Source organism: Ptychodera flava (assembly GCF_041260155.1).
Source record: "Ptychodera flava strain L36383 chromosome 23 unlocalized genomic scaffold, AS_Pfla_20210202 Scaffold_23__1_contigs__length_28996876_pilon, whole genome shotgun sequence".
Classification (NCBI taxonomy): domain Eukaryota; kingdom Metazoa; phylum Hemichordata; class Enteropneusta; family Ptychoderidae; genus Ptychodera; species Ptychodera flava.
The window spans coordinates 15791553-15812949 of NW_027248277.1; the positions used below are offsets into that span (position 1 = coordinate 15791553).

Below are 21397 nucleotides of genomic sequence, written 5' to 3' on the forward strand. Positions count from 1 at the left end.
TTGTTTTGCTTTTATTTACCACGAACAATAAACACAATTCTTCGGTTATCCGTGGTTCAATCATACGTAATGTAAATGAGGCCTCGAAACAACGATGGAGTGTCTTCTCATACTCGTCCTCTTTGCAGACATCTCCAGCGGGACATTTACAATTAAAGATCCTACTACGACCATAGATTGTGCATCGGGAGCCACTATCACCTTTGATCTCGACATCTGTGATATTGGTGGAAGTGGCGGTGTAGTTACCGGCATCAAGCTGTACTATACCGCCACAAATGACTACGGGGACGGCACCGATGCATCAAGGGAAACAGCAGTGAATCCATTTACTGCAGTCAGCATTAAGCAAAATGGAAAGCATTCTTTAAAGAACCAGACTGAAAAAATGGTTGGCCTTTTGGGCTGTACAGACTTATACCTCTGTGCGGTCATCACGGTGACCGGCGAGACAACAACTCCACTAACGGACAACAACGACTCTTGCTTAAAACTCGATCTTTCAGAAGACAGTACAAACCACTGTGGTAAGTGATATTTTTTATCTCAGTAACTCCTTTGACATATTGGTCTCAAACATCCATTTATAATTCACCATTTAACGACAAATGACACGAAAAGTTGGCCAATTGTGACTTTCTTACCACAGGGAAGCCAGGATAAGCAAAGAAACAAGTAAACATAGCAAACAAATCTCCAAAAACGACAAAACTTACAAATAATTAAAAAACAAATACACAAACAACCGATCAATTCAAAAGTATACATAACATATAAATAACAAATGAAAAAATAGATAAATAAATAGAAAAAAAATAGATTTTAATGAATTTACCGAACAACTCATGCAACATAAAGAAGACGTGACTTCAATATCATTAGTCACAAAGTGGGTGGTGATACTGACGTCACATCTTGAATATGGTGCAGGTGATGTTGAATAACATTAACTCCCATTCATGTTATAGTTTTCTCTTATGCTTATTTATTTATTTACTTTTTGTTTGTTTGTTCGGGTTTGTTTATTTGATTTTTATTTATTTATTCTTTGTTTATTTTGTTTTTTGATTGGTTGTTTATTCATTCATTTTTATTTTCATTTTTTGTTTGTTTTTCTTTCTTAAGGGTTGTTAGTTTGGTTGTTATTTTGGGTTGTTGTTTTTCATTTCTATGCCTGTTAATCCTGGCTTCCCTGTCCTGTCACGGACGAAATTTTGTTAGGTTACATGTTCTTGATACATTCTCGAAATATTTCACGGTTTAGCCTACAATCTTACCAATCTTTATCAAACTCTCCGGACTGCAACCTGACAGGTTGCTTCATCTTGCAGTAAATCAATCGCTATATCTTGTTTTCACTCAAATCCTGGCATTAACGCTAATCTGAATGCGTTACGATGACATTTCGAAATAAATATCTTGTTCCAAATTGACATGAAGACTGTTATTTATTAATTGTATCACCATGAAAACTAATGAAGACGATTGAAACTAATTTGGGATAAATGGATGGTGAATTAATGTCTTTAAAATCTGCAAATGTAAGCTCACATGCTTTTCTTTTTACGTTACACACTTGTTTTTATAAGTAGTTTGTAGTATCGCAACATTCAGCGATAGGGCACCTACCATTTTTGAGAAATTTGAAAAATACGAAGATCCAATTATCCCAAATTAGTTCCAATCGTGTTAATGGTAAACGCCCATTTTATCTTTCAATGTAGCTGAGGGATCCGCACCTCCATTGCTTAGAGACAATCAAACGTCCGATGATGAATTAACCAAAGGTAAGATTGGTAATTTTATCACCTATTTAAACTAAATAAAACTGAGCATGATCAGTTTTCACGAATCTTTACAGTTCTATTCGACAAATGCTTTTAATTTCTGTACGGTATATTAGCCCTTTGAGTGCTGCAATTTTCCCGCAAAAATTTCGGTGAAACATTTTACAAATCTTATGTTCAATTAGTTTAACTCTCATTCATGTCATAGTTTTTTCTTATATTTATTTATCTATTTACTTAATTGTTTGTTCGTTCGGGTTTGTTTAATTATGTATTTATTTATTTATTTATTATTTATTTATTTATTTATTTATTTATTTATTTATTTATTTATTTATTTATTTATTTATTTATTTATTTATTTTTTGCTTGTTGGTTATTTATTCACTTTTCATTTTTGGGATTTTTTTGTTTAGGATTGTTAGTTTTGTTGGGATTTTTTTAGGATTTTGTTATTTTTGATTTTATATATTTGACGTTTATTTATTTGTTTGTGTATTTTGTTTTTTGAGCGCTTGTTTAATTATTATTTTTATTGTTTTCATGTATTTTCTTCTTCATTTTTAGTGTTGTTAGTTTGGTTAATATTGGGGGGGGGGGTGTTTTCATTTTCTATGGCTGTTAATTCTTGGTTCCATGTGCTGTTATAAACGAAAGTTGGTTAGTTGATAAGAAAGTGTTTATTTATTTTTTATTACAATTTTTCTTTTTATTTGTTTGTTTATTTGTTGTGTACCTGGTACATACATACTTCTGAAATATTTGATGGTTTAGCGTACAATCTTACCGATCTTTATCAAAGATTGCAGAATGTAACGTGACAGGTTGCTTCATCTTGCGGTGAATCAATCGTTATATCTTGTTTTCACTCAAATTCTGTATTGTTTAGGCTGATCTCAAAGCGTGAAGATGACATTAAAAAATGTTTTCAAAATAAAGATTTTGTAAAACACTGGCATGAAGACTCTTATTTATTCATTGAATTACCATGAAGACTAATGGTAACCGCCCGTTCTCTACGGTATATTAGCCCTTTGAGTGCTGCAGTTTTTCCCGCCAAAATTTCAGTGCAACATTTTTTCAAATTCTTATGATCAATTACTTTGTCTCATTAATCTCATAGTTTCATTCATCTATGTTTATTTAGTTATTTACTTGTTTCATTATTTGTTTGTTTGTTTGATATTTATTTATTTATTTATTTATTTATTTATTTATTTATTTATTTATTTATTTATTTATTTATTTGTCTGTTTGTTTGTTTGTTTTTTGTTTTGGCTTGGTTGTTTTATTCATTTCTTTATTTTCGTTTATTCGTTATTTGTTATTTAGCTTTGTTAGTCTGGTTGGTGTTTTATAAGGTTTTTGTTTTGATTTTCTTTGTCTGTTAATCCTGGCTTCTCCGTCCTGTCACGAACGAGATTTAGTTAGCTTGATACATTCACGAGATCACTTCTTTGTAAAGTTGCTAAACAAATTCCAACATAACATTGGAAATTAGAATCCGGATAATTGTTTACGTGTAACCTACTGTTCCACAAATGACCTGCTCAAGTGTAAGTTAATAATGATTATTTACTTATAAAGCGTATACATCCATTGTGATAAAAAGTGATCATAGACGCTATACAATTACAATACTATTTTGAAAATATAAAATATGCAACTTAAATCAAAAACGTTCACAACTAAATGAAAAATATTCAAGTAAAAAATCTTAAAATTAACAAAAACAACACTTTGCACAACAACTCATCTGGTAACCTCAAATCAACCGAAAAATTACAAAAGAAGATTAACTAAAGGCTTATTTTAAAAGGTGCCTTTTGAGCTTTGATTTAAAAGAAGAGAGAGTAGGGGAGCATCTCCCCTTAAGTGAAAGATTGTTCCAAAGATCGGGGGCCGCAACACTGAAAGCACGATCCCCATATTTCTTAGTACGTGACCTATTTTGGTGGAGTTTAAACTGATCAGCAGATCTCAAAGTACGATTCGGATCATATAAAGAAACCATGCCACAAAAGTTGTTTGGAGCAATGGAATGAATGCATTTGTAAGTGACAATTAAAATCCTAAAAATTATGCGTTGAGCAACAGGTAACCAATGTTATTGCTAAAGTACAGGAGTGATATGTGTAGTGGGTTTAGAACGAGTGACAATTCTGGGAGCAATATTCTGAATACGTTGAACACGATTAACTAAGTATTTGGGAAGTCCTAATAAAACAGAGTTACACGAATCAATACGAAATGTACCAAATACGTGTATTAATTGCACTGTGGCAGATTTAGAAAGATACTTTCGAATAAGTGCAACGCGACGTAAATAGAAAATGGCTGAACGGCAGATCTGACCAACATGAGGATTCATCATTGTGAGACGAGAGTCGAGAGTGGCTCCAGGGCTCTTTGCCTGAAAGTTAACAGGAATCAAAATATCACCAACCCTAATTTCTCCGATCCCCTTCTCAGGCTGATTACCGGTGACGGCAGAAAACGTTAAAAATCAGGTTGCTTCATCTTGCGGTGAATCAATCGTTATATCTTGTTTTCCCTCAAATTCTTGAATTTACGCTAATCTGAAAGCGTCACCATGACATTAAGAAATCTTTTCGAAATTATCTATCTTTCAATGTAGCTGACGGATTCATACCTCCAGTACCTAGAGACGACCCTACGTCCGATGATGAATTAACTAAAGGTAAGATTGGTAATTTTGTCACCTATTAAATACAAGTAAAACTAAGCATGATCAGTTTTCACATATCTTTAAAGTTCCATTCGACAAATGCTTGGAATTTCTGTGCGGTATATTAGGCCTTTGAGTGCTACAATTTGTCCTACAAAAAATTCAGTGCAACATTTTACAAATTCTTATTAGTTTTCTTGTATTTTTTAATTTTGGAGCAAATGGACATATCATTTCCTTGGCTACAGTTTGTGTCTTTGTTGTCCTATTTGGGGTACTTTTATTAGTTTAAGCCCAAAATGCAGAAAACTGGCCTTTCCTTGGGTACAGTTTGTGTCTTTGTTGTCCAATTTGGGTACTTTCATTAGTTTAAGCCCAAAATGCAGAAAACAGACCTCTGAGAGATCGAACGTCGGAAATTCAGCGCCCGAGACCGAGCATTTTATAAGTCGGGATTACGTACACGCACACAGTATCCTACGATATCGATAAAATACGCATTTCGTTTATAAACATTGCGTTTTATTTGCATGCAAAGCGAACACTGTACTCAAATCTATCTGCTGCAGACACAAAAAGGGTCAAGAGTTCAAATCAAAAGAAAAAGTAACAACTTTTTTCGTAAATTTACATAAGAACAAATAGTCCTGGCTTTTTGGCACACTAAAAATAATAGATGTGTCCCATTCTGTACCGTATACGTCTACCGTAGCGTCACGACATTCAGAAATGGTACAGTGAGGTTACAGGAGCTATATTTGATGGATAATTTTGACATCAATTGTAGTAGAAAACAAACAGTTTTGAAATAATTCAGACGTGGAATGACTGCAACTGTGAGATCTGTTTTGCCCGATGCATCGAGAGCTGGACACTGACACCGCTCGTTTTATTTGATTTCAACTTTCATCGCAGTCGCCAGGAGTCATGTCATCCAATTGTTATTTTGAACTTCTTGGTCTACATCATTAGAGCATCGTGGTCCGTTATTGTTACAGCCTAGACTTTGGGAAAAAATATCTGACATACCGTTACTTTGAGGAATTGTCAATTTATTTGTGTATGAACGAAAACTAGCTTTATTTCAAAGAGCGGTAGGATATATCGCGTCTCGACTCCCGCTGCCCGGCCAAGTGCACGGTGCGCTGCTGTTGCCCTAATGCAATGATTTACATAACACCCAAATGTGCAATTTCACAGATGTCTTACATCATCGATCCAAAATTATTTTCACCAAGAGATGAGTTATAGACCTGTGCTTTATCTCTGTATCAAAATTCGGACTTCGGTCTTTTAAAATAAAGCGGACTGTTTCGGTTTTTCTCGAGGGTCTATGTTTTAGATTGGCACGTTCAAATGCAAAGATGACTTTCGAACATGCTGGTTTAGGTGCCCGTTTTGCCAGCACTATCAGTGCTAAAAAAGTATTTAAGCATCGCAAGAATGAGCTCTCGTCCAATCAGAATGTCGCATGGTAGCATGATATAATATAATAGCCCTTTGAGTGCTGCGATTTTTGCCGCCAAAATTTCAGTGCAACATTTTACAATTCTTATGTACAATTAGTTTAGCTCTCATTCATGTTATAGTTTTACCTTATATTTATTTATTTATTTACTTATTTTTTGTTTGTTCGGGTTTGTTTATTTCACGTTTATAATTTTTATTTTTATTTACATTTTTTGTGTTTGATTGGTTGGTTAATTATTAATTTTTTTGTTTTCGTTTATTTTGTTTTTGTTGTTTAGGTTTGTTAGTTTGGGTTGGTTTCTTTATAGGGTTTTATGCTATGATTTTTTTTATCAAACTCTGTTCTATATTAATTGCATAAGACTAATGGTAACCGTCCATTTTATCTTTCAATGTAGCTGACGGACCCGTACCTCCATTACTTAGGGACATCCACATGTCCAATGATGAACTAACAACAGGTAAGAGTTGTAAATTTTTAACCTGTTTAAAATAAGTAAAACTAATCATGATCAATTTTCACAAATCTTTAGAGTTCCACTCGACAAATGCTTGGAATTTTTGTACAGTATATTAGCCCTTTGAGTGCAGCAATTTTTCGCGCCATAATTTTGGTGCAACTTTTTACAAATTCTAATTTTCAATTACTTTAACTCTCATTCATTCCTGTCATAGTTTTCTCTTATCTTTATTTATTTATTTACTTATTCGTTTGTTTGTTTGTTCGGGTTGGTTTTTTGACATTTACTTATTTATGTATTTATTTATTTATTTTTTTGGTTTGGTTGGTTATTTATTCATTTTTCTGTTTTCATTTTTGAGGGTTTGTGTTGTTTAGGGTGTTAGTATGGTTGGGATGTTTTTGGGTTTTTGGTGTTTTATATTCTTGGCTGTTAATCCTGGCTTTCCTGTCCAGTCATGAACGAAATTTTTTAGATTGATAAGAAAGTGTTCCGTACTCTATTTCGATTCATTCATAACGACGAGATCACTTCTTTGTCGAGTTGCTAAACAAATTCCAACATAACATTGGAAATAAGAATCCGGACAAATGTTTACGTGTCGCCTACTGTCCCAAAAATGAACCTGCTCAAGTGTGCGTAAATACATGTGTCCAGCCTACAAGTACGTGATACATACATATTTTTGAAATGTTTCAGGAATTATACAACCTGACAGGTTGCCTTATCTTGTAGTGAATCAATCTTGATATCTTTGTTTTCACTCCAGTTCTTGAATTTACGCTAATCTGAAAGCGTTACTATGACGTTAAGAAATGTTTTCGAAATAAATATTTTGTTAAAAATTGACATGAACAGTGTTTGAATTACCCTGAAGACCAATGGTAACCGCCCATTTTATCTTTCAATGTAGCTGATGGATCCGTACCTCCAGTACTTAGAGAGGACCCAACGTCCGATGATGAATTAACCACAGGTAAAATAGGTAATTTTGTCACCGATTTAGACTGCGTAAAACTATGCATTATCAGATTTCACAAATCTTTACAATTTCGCTCGACAAATGCGTGGAATGTCTGTACGGTGTATTAGCCCTTTGAGTGCTGCAATTTTTCCCACCAAAATTTCAGTGCAAGGTTTTATACATTCTTATAAATTTTTCTGTATTTTTTTTAATTTTGGAGCAAAAGGAAATAATATTTCATTGGTTAAAGTTTTTTAATCATATATTTCGCAAAAACCTGATTAAGGTATAATCTATGAAGGCGACAAGATTGACTTTGGAGCTCAAAGGGTTAATAAGCAGTCAGGTTGCAGGTCATTTGACCTACAAAGTTCAAGGTCGACTTCATTTTACTCGACACAAGGCACCAAAAACCTTGAAATGGCAATAAAATAAAAATATCTTTCACGTGAGTTATGGAGTTGTAACATAATTGAAGGAACGAAATAAAAACTAACAATCAAACCTCCCGCATGGAGGCTTTCCAGCCCATAGACAAAGCACGAGGCTCATCAAACTTTGAGGCAGGGCAAAGTTTCGTAAATGTATTATTGAAAATATACTATTTACCATTTTATGGCATTAGAAATATGTACTCTTGCATAAAAGACCGTAAAATCATACCAATGCAAAATATTCCTCACAGGTTGCTTGTTGAAGCAAAATTGATGCACGTATGTTTGCAAACATCGCTCATTATTCAAAGAATTATGGAATTCTCAATAAAATGGCGGCCACAAAATATTGCCAAATAAATGCGGAAATGGCGACGAAAGCTACTAAATTTTGGGTTATTCTAGAATATGGAACATTTTCAAGAGAAAGGTGGAACACAGAATGTTCTGGAATGAAAATCACGTTTTCTTCTCGCTGGATTAATGAGACTTGATGAGACTTAAATTGGCAATACGCGTGTTTGTTGGTTGTTTGTCGGCTTCAACTATTTTGTAGATTATTGCCAGAAAAAACAGATGTGCTTTAAATCAGAAAATTCGGCCCTTCAAAGAATAGGTTTAACTTTTGCGGAGGAAAGGTTTTTTAACACAAACGTGTCACTATCATTCTATATAATTTTTTGCAATTATTTGAGGAAGATTTAAATTTTGTGTTTTTTAACAGATTCAAGTGCTGTGTCCATCGACTTGTATTTACCACTTATACTAACAGCTGCAATGGGAGTAACTTACTTGTGCTTTTAACATAAAAATACTCATTGGATGATTCCATACAGGTATGATAATTGTTGCTTGTCACTGATAATATGATTAACGTTATCACTGGAGACAAAATCATCATCAACGTTGTCCTCATCGTCGTTGTGAAGAACAACATGTGGCATAACGACAACGACGGCTACAAACCAACGCTATAGTCTCATGTATTTCTGTGCTATTATCGACAGCATGTTTATCCGGTTATGCTTCCGTAAACTATACCCCCAGAGGACGAACAGACAGAAATACAGCGCCCTCACAGCAAAGCGGGGAAAAAGGCTTTTCACTGTATCGCAACGCAAGCCATTGTTGTTTCTGACCTGTAGTATATGGTGTCTAAACTTTGTTTCAGATTCCTCTTCAATGAATGTGCTTCATCTAAGATTCGGAGAAAGAGGACGTTTCGTCTTCTTAGGAAAACGGACTTTCTGACAACTCTGATAGGACAGGCATAACTCCTGATACTTACGATGTAAACGCACTTCATTCGGCTGAAAGTCAGATTGTCTTATAAGTTTATAACTCGTGAGGAAGATGACGATAGGAACAATTTACTCCTTCTGTTTTAAATTTCAACGAACATCTTTGTTAGGTTTATTCAAACAGCAAATACTTTTTTGTAATTCTAGACTTGTAAACACATGGGACTAATGAGCCATGCTACAAGATGAATTCCTTCAGACCTCTGAAAATTCAAGATGAATTCCTTCAGACCTCTGAAAATTTACCGAGGTGCCGTGGTGACGATCCGAAGAAGTCAATTATTCTAGTACGAATTATGTGTTTTGTACTTGATATAAGTTACCTTCTCACATAATGATTGGAAGTTGGCTATATTCGAAAAGATACACTTTGCTAACCGATGGGACTATATGAAGATGATATGGATGACATCATATGATGAGATTATTACGTCTTCATAATAATGACGTCATTGATGAACGACTCCGTATCGGATACGTCTCTCTGGTATTATATTAAAACTGTTCGTCTTGTGTGACAAATGACCGAAATGTCATCAACTTGACTGTAATGTAACTGTATGATCAACAACAAGGAAATGACTAATCCGATATGATTGACGCCATTCATGCTGTTCGATCTTCCTGTTGTGCATTACACTATTATGGATTCCATGTATATACGGTTTCAAGAAGATATCGAATAAATAAATAAAGCCATTCAAAGACAGTGATTATTGTCACATATTCTCATGAGTCAAGTCTGACAAACTAAATATTAAATTTCTTTTCCGATAAATATGAAACTATATCAAGAAGTTGTGGCCAATTTTTTTGATGGCCTGTCTGTTGGAAACAGTAAACATATTGACGTTATTGCTATTGTTACTCAGACGATCTACCTGACCATGTCAGCCTAATAACATACTTTCATATACTTCTACTTTCACACTCCTCTTCAGTAATTTCTCTCAAGCATTATCACGCACCCCCTTTAAGTGTGAATGCGTTTCTTGCGTTTCTTGCACTGTCACCATCAGAAAATGTGTTCCTAAACATGTTTGGATATTTAGCTGACAAGATCTGATTTTCTATCGTGTTTTACAAAACATCGAATGCTAGGTTGGATTAATGGAATTGATTTGAAGGATGTGTAACCATGACAACTGACGAGGTGTGGATTATTATGTAATGAATGACTACGTGTAAGAAACACTTGTGATAGGTTCTAACCGGATTATAAGGAAGATAAAACAAATTGCTATTAACAATGCTCGGTATTTATTGTGCATGAATGATCCGGGGGAGGGGTTACGACAAGATAGCTAGTTGGAGAGAGCCACAATAAACTTTCCATAGTTCTGCATAGTGACATGCTAATGAACTTTACCCAAATTTTTATGTATCAGGCCGGCCAGTGAGTGATTGTGTGCAGTGTCTCGGAAGCTTTAAGTCGATTGATGGCTGAAACTCGTTGTTCTTATCGAATTATTTACCAGCAGCCTATCGGTTACAGGATAGCCCTAGTTTCAGACTCCTCAAGTCGCTGACAATAATGACAATCTGCCGATCAGATATAGACTTCCGAACTGCTGCACACTGCCGGGGAATCTATGCAGGAGGTAAAAGATCCCGCCCTGAATTTACCGACTATGCTTGGGATGGGTGAAGTCTAACGTAATCAATGCGTCACTCACAGATGATTCTGTCCAACGTCTTTTATGGTATCAATTATGTTAATGGCCCTTACTCCTATCAATCATGTTGTCATCTGTAATGTCACGCACGTGTACTGGCAATGTGCAGCAGCCTAGAACCATTATTTACAGCAATCCAAGGAGTCTAAAACTTGGGATATTCTCAAGCTTAGTAGATGTTTGGTAAATCATTCGACAGCAACATGAGATTGAGCCGAGACGCTGCACTGTAGCGTGTACTTTCATATGAGTATCAAATTTAACTTTCTCGTTGAATGTGTGCCTCACGGACAAGATTAGTTTTTGACAACTTAGACTTTCATGGCTTGGAGCAGGGAACCGAATAAAATACTTCAATTATTATCCAATGCACACAAAGATTTTGTTCCAATTATCTGGTACTTCCAACAAACCGGTTGGCACTTTCCAACTGTAGCTGCTCCCAGCTGGCACCAGCATGAACAAGGGAAAAGACTCTTTTCTAGATCTGACAAAGACATATTTGCAAATGTACTCGAAGGATGATCTCTCAGTAGAAAATGTTATTGCCCCTTTACTATTACCTACGCAGTTGATCAGGTTGAATATCAGTGCTTGATCCGCTATTGCATGCTCAAATACATTGTCAGTTTGTTCACAAAGTCATTTCCAAATTACTTTAAAGGTTGTACGCACCTCGAAAGTAAAAAAATCTTAAACATTTGCTCAAACATTTCCCATTGAAAACTTGCAACCATTCTTTTGCCAATTCGAGGATTAAGATCAGTGGTCAGCGCACAGGTCAGCTAGGAAAAAATAAACAAGCATACAAGCAAACAAAAAATAAACAAACATACAAACAAGTATACAACTGCGTAAATAAATAATAAACAAACGCAGACAAAGAACCAAATGGATTAATAAACAAAAAAATAAACATACAATATCATAGGACGTTAAATACATGAATATACAAACAAATAAACAAACAGATGTATACACACACGCACATACAAATAGAATGGTACGTCCCGATAATACATATATAAGACTGTCGATTCTGAATCCAGTCATCCGCACCTTGAGATCAACCACATGTGCTGCCAGTGCATCATCTACAACCAGGACCACTCGGCGCAGATCCTTGTTGATCATGAAGCTCTTCAAGTAGCCGGCAATCCTGCCTGATTATCTTTTAGCGTATTTTCCGCTTGGGTGGCCGCCGTCTACTCTTCCTCAGCATAACCGTCCAACCCGTACTTCTGCATATACATTTCCATAAGAGTGCTTGAGCTCTCTCCCTTCTGGATCAAGCAGACCAGAAAACCCAAATAACCGTTTGCTTTACCATGATGCATTTCTTTTAATAGTATGGCAACAGTACGTATATCCCCTGAAGCACTATGTGTCATTGTACTCCCAATCTTAAAACATCCATACATTACTCTGCTTGACATGAAACACTAGAAACTCTTTAAGCTTGCTCTCAAGCTCGGTATTTTACCGTCAGTCCATTGAAAACATCATAATTTTTGCTCTTTCGAAATGTATATAGTTGACTGTACATAGCTTGGTTGGTACAATAGACTGGAGAGAATTTGAGCGATGCTTACACGTCTTTCAGAAATACAGTTGACTCACGTGAAAGATGCATTTTCAATGCCCTTTGACTGAGGGCCTAAAAGTAAACGTGCTTGAAAATAAATGAGTAGGCATTAGTGAGAATTAGTCATCAAGATTTTGATATGAATGAAGATGGACGGTGGCTTTACGTGATGTACTCCACTCCCTGATCCTCTAACTCAAACAACTCCATACATTAACGGTGATTAATGCGAAATAATGCCTGTGCCAACCCTTAACTAGTGCCGATGACTAATTTTCAGACGAAACCTATTGCAGGTTTAGATTTTGTTTCAGTATGTGCCAGGAATAGGATGTAACATTCATCGTGGATAGAATTGTATGAAAATTAATAAAACGTTTGTTGCAGTAAAATACGCAAGGTTACAAATGAACCTTGCGTAACCAGTTTGCTCTAGATGCTGTCGCCGCTCTTTGTAATATTTTTTCATCATCTTAGGCCAGGATTTTTTGTTTCCTTGGAGATCCTTATGGCCGTAAATTGAGTGATTGACGTCGCTTATGAGACGTTCCCATTGGTTGATAGGATTGCCAACTCATCAATGACAAACAACGGATCCTCCCTTTTACACTTCGGGAGGCGCTACGTCATCAATTCTGATGTGAATTATTGAACAAATTTCAGAATTTTTACAGTATATTAAGAGATCCCTGTCAGACAGGCGCAAAATCTGAGTTTTGCTTTTCTGAAGAGCCGGCACCATGAGGTAAGCACTTCATAGTTGAAAAATTAGCCTAAACTATCACTGATAATATTCATGCTTATCTAATGCGGATGAGCCATTCTGTTTGTAGTAATAGCTTCTATTTAAAAGACCTGGCTGCAATTTTGTTGACGCAATTGATACATCGAGAATTACACTGAAAAACATCATAATGATTAAGCCATAAAATTCATTTGTCAAGGATTTCGTTTAATTTTATCATAATATTACCTTGCCATTCCGTAGAAACTATTTTTAATGCGCTACCTTTCCGATCATCGGCTGTAACGAGTCGTCAGTAGCAGTACCTTGAAATGGCCTTTGACAATGCTTTTGTGTTGATGCTATTACAAATACATGTTCGTCTCTCAAAAGTACGTTGAAAAACCAACCATTAAGCTTTTGTCAACATAGTGTATATGTGACTATAATTCACCGCTATTGCAAACGCTTGAAGTCCAAGCCCTAGTACAATTCTCTTGTCCCCAATAGAAATGCAGTTTACACATGTACAGGCCGAGTTAACCAGCTGAACGCTGTATATTTCAACCTGCTTTGGAGAGTAGAACACGAAACTGTAGTCGAAATTAAGGTGGTCCCTGCCTCGAAAATGAAAGACTGAAATATCGCCCAAACGTTCCCCGAGCGAACTTGAACGTCATCATTCTCTTTCAAAATCAAGAATACAAATAGGGGATCAAATTTTTAGTACTGGAGAAACGAGTTACCCAATATTTACCGACACTTGAATTCAAAATGGCCGCCATCCCTGTGTTATCTCAATGGAGAAACTCACATTCCCGATTATCACAAAACTGATTCGGTAAAAGCTATATTCACTCCATAAGCTTAAAAATGAGCCCTCATAAGCGGTACGCCAAGAGAATATTATAAAAGTCTGAGAGCCCGAATGTTTGTCCTCGAGTCAAATTCCACCTTAAACAAACATACTGAAAATCATCAAAACTTACAGCTGCTCGCAATTTAAGTTGTTTTTACTATGATATCTTTAATCTGCGTTTTTTGTTCCACTCTATATTTATCTATTTGTATGTAACTATCGTTTCTCTTATTTACTAATCAGCATCGTACATGTGTCATTTTCATTCAGATCTACGCAGTCACTCTGGTTCATCTTTAAAGTATGCGCACTATTGATTTATACGTCAAAGACCGCGTCAGGTAAGACGCCCATGTTTCCTTTCCATGTTGTCACAACGTTTCAGAGCATAGAATGTCCGTCACGATATATGTGTTGAACAGTCGCATGTGTCACACTTTGAGTAGATATTTATATTATTCTACTCTTCTAAAAAAATCAAAACAACAGAATGAAAATAATTATTATACTTTTGTACGGCATCCATTTTTAAATACCATAACACCTGTTTGCATTATGTATCTGTTTGCATTAGTTTAGATTAGATGGTATGAAACCATATGCGACTTATGTAAAAATGTGTACTGCAGTATGACCCAAAAACGTTTTTAACCCTATGGCGACGAACGCACAACTTTGATTTTAAAATAAAATCATGAGATAACTTGGCATTTGTCAAGGGGCGTTATCGTTTATTCTATAAACTATAGGAGGGTCAGGAACTATGGGTTTTGTTCGTGGTAAACAAATTGCAAAACAAACATTGGTTATTGGTTTATGCCGTGTCTGTACGTTCGATAAACTTGTTTTCATTTTCATGCGCGGCGCATACTCTTTCGACGTTGTTGTTGTGAGCAAAAGTACAAGAAAATTCTTATGTGGCTTGCGAACCTCGTTACTATCGAAATCGTCGGGACTTGCCAGCTCTTGTAGTCACGTTCTTAGACACAGAGGACGCTTGATTGTACTCATACGGCCAGTGCATGCATTTATGAGTATGATTTGTATGTACTGTATATAAAACGCGCGGAATGGATATAGAAACAAAACTGAGCAGGAGTTTTCAATAATCTTTACTGTTCCACTCGACAAAGGCTTGGAATTTCTATACGGCATATAGCCCTTTGAGCACTGCATTTTTTCGCGCCAAAATTTCAGTGCAATACTTTAATAATTCTTATGTTCAATTATTTTAACTCTCATTCATGTCATAGTTTTCTCTAATATTTATTTATTTACTTATATGCTTGTTGTTTTATTAGGGTTTGTTTGTTTGATGTTTATTTATTTGTAAGGTTTTTTTTGTTTGTATTGTTTTAATTGCTGGTTATTCATTAATTTAATTGTTTTTGTTTTATATCTTTTTGTTGTTTAGGTTTGTTAGTTTGGTTTGGATTTTTATAGGGTTTCGTGCTTTGATTTTTTTTGTCTGGTAGCCCTGTCTCCCTCTCATGTTACGAACGAGAATTTGTTGGCTTGATAAGAAAGTGTTCCGTGCCCTAATTGATACATTCACAACGACGAGATCATTGCTTTGTCAAGTTGATAAACAATTTCCAAAACAACATTGGAAATTAGATCCGGATAAATAATTACATGTTACCTACTGTTCCACGAAGGAACCTGCTCAAGTGTAAGTTAATAAATGTATCCTGCCCACAAGTACGTGGTACATCGATTTACATATTTCTTAAATATTTCACGGTTTACCCTTCAATCTTATCAATCGTCAAGTTATCAAAGACTCCAGACTGTAACCTGACAGGTTGCTTCATCTTGTGGCAAATCAATTGTTATATCTTGTTTTCACTCAAATTCTGGAATTTATACTAATCTGAAAGCGTGACCATGACATTAAGAAATGTTTTCGAAATAACGATTTTGTGAAAAATTCAAGTCTGTTATGAATTAATTGCATTACCATGGAGACTTATGGTAACCACTCATTTTATCTTTCAATGTAGCTAACATGTTCGTACCTTCATTACCTGAAGACGACCAAACGTCCGCTGATGAATTAACCACAGGTAAGATCGAGAATTTTGTCACCCATTTAGACTGAGTAAAACTAAGCATGATCAGTTTTCACAAATCTTTACAGTCACACTCGACAAATGCTTGGAATTTCTGTACGGTTATAGCCCTTTGAGCGCTGCTATTTTTCCCGCAAAAATTGCAGTACAACATTCTACAAATTCTTTTGTTCAATTACTTCAACTCCCATTCATGTCATAGTTTATTTATTTATTTATTTATTTATTTATTTATTTATTTATTTATTTATTTATTTATTTATTTATTTATTTATACGTTTGTTGGTTCACGGATTGTTATTTGACGTTTATTTTTATCATTATTTATTTGTTTGTCTGTTTGTTTGTTGGTATTGGTTTCTATTGGAATGTTATTTATCCATTTTTTGTTTCGCTTATTACTTTTTCATTGTTTAGGCTTTTAGTTTCGTTGGCTTCTTGGAGGTTTTTCGCTAATTTTTTTTTGTTTTGTTAATCCTTGCTTCCATGTCATGTGACGAATGAGAATTTGTTGGCTTGATTAGTATTCCATACCCAATAACGAGATCACTTCTTTGTCAAGTTGCTAAACAAATTCCAACATAACATTGGAAAGTAGATCCGGATAAATAATTACATTTTACCTACTGTTCCACGAATAAACCTGCTCAAGTGTAGGTTAATACATATATCCTGCCTACAGGTACGTGGTACATAGATCTACATATTTCTGAAATATTTCACGGTTTATCCTTCATTCTTACCAATCTATCAAATAGTCTGAACTACAACCTGACAGGTTGCTTCATCTTGCGGTTAATCAATTTGTATATTTTGTTTTCACTCGAACTCTGGAATTAACGCTAAGCTGAAAGCGTTACGATAACATTAAGGAACGTTTTACATCTAACGATTTTGTTAAAAATTGACACGAAGACTGTTATTTATTAATTACCATAAAGACTAATGGTAATCACCCATTTTATCTTTCAATATAGCAGAGGGATCCGTACCTCCATTATCCAGAGACGACCCAAAGTCCAAGGACGAACTAACCACAGGTAAGAATTGTTAATTTGTAACTTTTTTAAATGTGTATAATTAAGCATGATCAATTTAAACAATTTTCACAGTTCCACTCCACAAATGCTTGGAATTTTTGTACAGTATATTAGCCCTTTTAGGGCAACAATTTTTCTCGCCAAAATTTTGGTGCAATGGTGCAACAGTTTACAAATTCTTATTTTCAATTACTTTAACTCTCATTCCTGTCATAGTTTTCTGTTATGTTTATTTATTTATTTATTTATTTATTTCTTGTTTTTTCGGGTTTGTTTATTTGACTTTTATTTAATTTTTTTCATTATATACTTTGTATTTGTTTGGTTTTTTGTTTTGTTTTTGATTAAATGGTTATTAATCAATTTATTCGTTTTTATTTATTTGGGTTTTTTTTGTTATTTAGTTTTGTTAGCTTGGTTAGGATTTGTATAGGGTTTGGTGCTGGTGCTTTGACTTTTTTTGTCTGTTAATCCTGACTCCCTCTCACATCAAGAACGAGGATTTGTTGGCTTGGCAACAAAGTGTTTGATACTCTACTTCTTTACATTCACAACGACGAGATCACTTCTTTGTCAAGTTGCTAAACAAATCCCACATAACATTGGTAATTAGGATCTGTATAAATGTTTACATGCTGGCTACTGTTCCGAAAATGTGCCTGCTCAAGTGTAGGTTAATACATGTGTCCTGCCTACAAGTACGTGGTACATACATATTTCTGAAATATTTCAGGGATTATAACCTGACAGGATGCTTCTTCTTGCGGTGAATCAATCGTTATATCTTTGTTTTTACTCAAATTCTGGAATTTACGCTAATCTGACAGCGTCACGATGACATTAAGAAATGTTTTCGAAATAAATATTTTATTAAACATTGGTATGAAAACTGTTTGAATTACCATGAAGACCAATGGTAATCGTCTATTTTATCTTTCAATGTAGCTGATGGATCCGTACCTCCAGTACTCAGAGAGGACCCAACGTCCGATGATGAATTAACCACAGTTAAGATTTAGACTGAGTAAAACTATGCATGATCAGATTTCACAAATCTTTACAATTCCGCTCGACAAATGCGTGGAAGACTTATATTCTGTGTTTTTTTAACAGATTCAAGTGCTATTTCCATCGACGTTTATTTACCACTCATACTCACAGCTGTAATGGGAGTAACGGACCTGTGGTTTTAACATAAAAACGTTCATTGGATGATTCCATACAGGTATGATAATTGTTGCTTGTCACTGAAAATACCATTAACGTTATCACTAGAGACAAAATCATCATCACCGTTGTCCTCATCGTCTTGTGAAGAACAACACGTGGCATAACGACAACGACGGCTACAAACCACCGCTATAGTCTCATGTATTTCTGCGCTATTATCGACAGCATGTTTATCCGGTTATGCTTCCGTAAACTGTCCCCCCCCCCCCCCCGCGGAAGAACAGACGGAAATACAGAGCCCTCACAGCAAAGCGGGAAAAAGGCTATTCACTATATCGCAACGCAAGCTATTGTTGTTTCTGAACTGTAGTAAATGGTGTCTAAACTTTGTTTCAGATTCCGCTTCAATAATTACGTTTCATCTAAGATTCGGAGAAGGAGGACGTTTCGTCTTCGTAGGAAAACGCCTTGTTTACCATTTATGACGGACTTTCTGACAACTCTGATAGGACAGGCATAACTCCTGATACTTACGACGTAAACGCAGAACATTCGACTGAAAGTCGGATTTGTCTTTTAAGGTTATAACTTGTAAGTAAGATGACGATATGAACAATTTTCTCCTTCTGTTTTCAATTTCAATGAGCATTTCTGTTAGGTTTATTCAAGCAGCAAATAATTTCTTGTAATTCTTGACTGGTAAACACATGGGACTAACGAGCTTATGCTACTAGATGAATTCCTGCAGACCTCTTAAAATTTTTACCAAGTTACCGTGAAGACAATCCGAAGTAGTCAATTATTCTAGTACGAACTATGTGTTTTGTACTTGATTTAACTTAACTTCCCACATCATGATGGGGAAGTTGACTGTATTCGCAAACAGATACACTTCGCTTACCGATGGGACTATATGAAGATGCTATGGATGACATCACATGATGAGATTATTACGTCTTCATAATAATGACGTCATTGATGAGCGACTCCGTATCGGATACGTCTCTCTGGTATAGAATTAAAACTGTTCGTCTGATGTGACAAATGACCGAAATGTCATCAACTTGACTGTAATGTAACTGTATGATCAACAATAAGGAAATGACGAATCCGATATGATTGACACCATTCATGTCTGTTCGGTCTTCCTGTTGTGCTTTACACTATTATGGATTCCCTGTATATACGGTTTCCAGAATATACAGAATTAATAAATAAAACCATAAAAAGACAATGATTATTGTCACATTTTTTCATAAGTCAGCGTCTGACAAACTAAATATTAAACTTTTTTCCGATAAAAATGAAACTACATCAAGAGGTTGTGGCTAATTTTTCTGATGGTCAGTCTGTTGAAACAGTACACACATTGACGTCATTGCTATTGTAACTCAGACGATCTGCCTGACCATGTCAGCCTAATTACATGCTTTCTTATATTTCTACTTCCACACTCCTCATCAGTAATTTCCCTCCAACATTGTCACGCACTCACCTTAAGGATGTACGATCGGAAAAATATAAGCGTACTGCGCCGATTTCCGCGCAGAAATGTATCCATAGTAACCACGCGCGCATAGTGACGTTCCGAACGTTTTTGCGTTGTACAAAATGTCGTCTGCAGGTAAAGGAAAATCGCGCCGAGAAAATGTTCAGCGTGCCCTCAAAACACGCTGGAAGGTACGAGAATTCAGCAAAGAGATAAAAAAATGCAACATGACCGTAGCCTGTGCAGCGTAAGTCAGAAGTGTGACGTCATATTCGCTATACAAGAGAGGAGGTCGTGGTTATAATCCCAATGATAGTGTCGCTAGCTACCGGAGAATGGAAGAATGGCCGTTGCATTGTCGATTTGAGTGCACTAGCCGAAAATCTTGACACTTGTGTCAGTTGCGGGCTTGCCTTTACGATTGTCATCGTGTATTAGGGAAACGCGAAGTTCACGGCCTCGGCTCCTGGCTCCACGTAGGCCTAGTGTGTGACAACTTAGCCTGCAGCGAAGTCAACCTATAAAATCTCCATCGATAAGCGTCACGGCAATAAATATTACGTGATTTTTTGTATGCTGTATTAATATATATGACTCTAAAAAGTAAAAGAACCTAAAAGTCTTTGCTTTGTTCTGTCATTTCCCTCTCATTAAAGTTTACAGATAGGCTTGAATCATGACCATGTCTGGACAAGCCACTGCAGGTAGCCACTGCAGGTTAGCAGCATTTGAAAAGCGCCCTTCGTGCGACGAACCCGGGAGAGCATGATTTATCGCCAGAACCTGTAAATCCTAGTTAGATTTTGCAAAATTGTGAAAAATCGAGCTCGGTGACCTACTAAACAAAATGTGGTTTTGAAAAATTCACAAAAAGAGCTATTATTTAGCAAATTATGAGAAAATTGACATTAGTAGAAACTATCAATAATTAATAAATTACCCTCTCCCATTCCTAAAATTTGGGGCATATTTGTTGCAATTTTGGTTAAAAATAAATATCGTGACTTTTTAACTCAATTTTAATGCAAGTAAATTCTTCAAAGTAGCTTAGATTTATAATTTCTTTATTCTTTTACAGTGTAAACGTGGAAAATGCAATCATGACATAAACATGAAAATGATGACCTGTTTTATTGATTTTTAGTGATTTTGTGAAAAATCGTGAATTTTTAATGTCATTTTGTAAAAAACAAGCGCGGTGACCCCATCTTTTTTCCCAGTTTTGGACTATTCACATATGTAGGTATTCAAAAATCCCCATTTGAAAAAATTGACATTACTTTTACTTTTTCCGATCGTACATCCTTAAGTGTGAATGCGTCGCTTGCATTTTCACCATCACAAAATGAACTCCAGTCATCATCTCATTTAACATGTGACCCTAAATTCTATTCCTTTGTTCCTATTTGTCCTTTCGTCATTACGAAATTTTGATCTGCAGTTTCTCTACTGGAGACGAGTATACACTCTCGAACGCAATAACAAGTAAAGATATGTGATATGTGAAAATTTGTGAAAATATTCATTTTATGAGTTCAAGGGAGAGAGTTTTGAAATTTCGAAATTAGGGGACAGACAGACAGAGACACAGAGAGACAGGGGCAGACCGTATAGTATTTTTTAGAATGTCCATGTTGGAAAAAGCTATTCCAACCGGAAAGAGCCAGCTGCCAACA

General features: G+C 35.5%; 1 long non-coding RNA gene across 1 annotated transcript; it reads left to right on the top strand.

Annotated features, from left to right (window-relative positions):
- The first annotated feature begins 252 nt into the window (after window positions 1–252).
- On the top strand, window positions 253–4488 carry LOC139123942 (uncharacterized). Its single transcript, XR_011549802.1, has 3 exons — window positions 253–527; window positions 1725–1787; window positions 4426–4488. It is a non-coding gene; the product is annotated as an uncharacterized lncRNA (long non-coding RNA).
- The last annotated feature ends 16909 nt before the right edge of the window (window positions 4489–21397 follow it).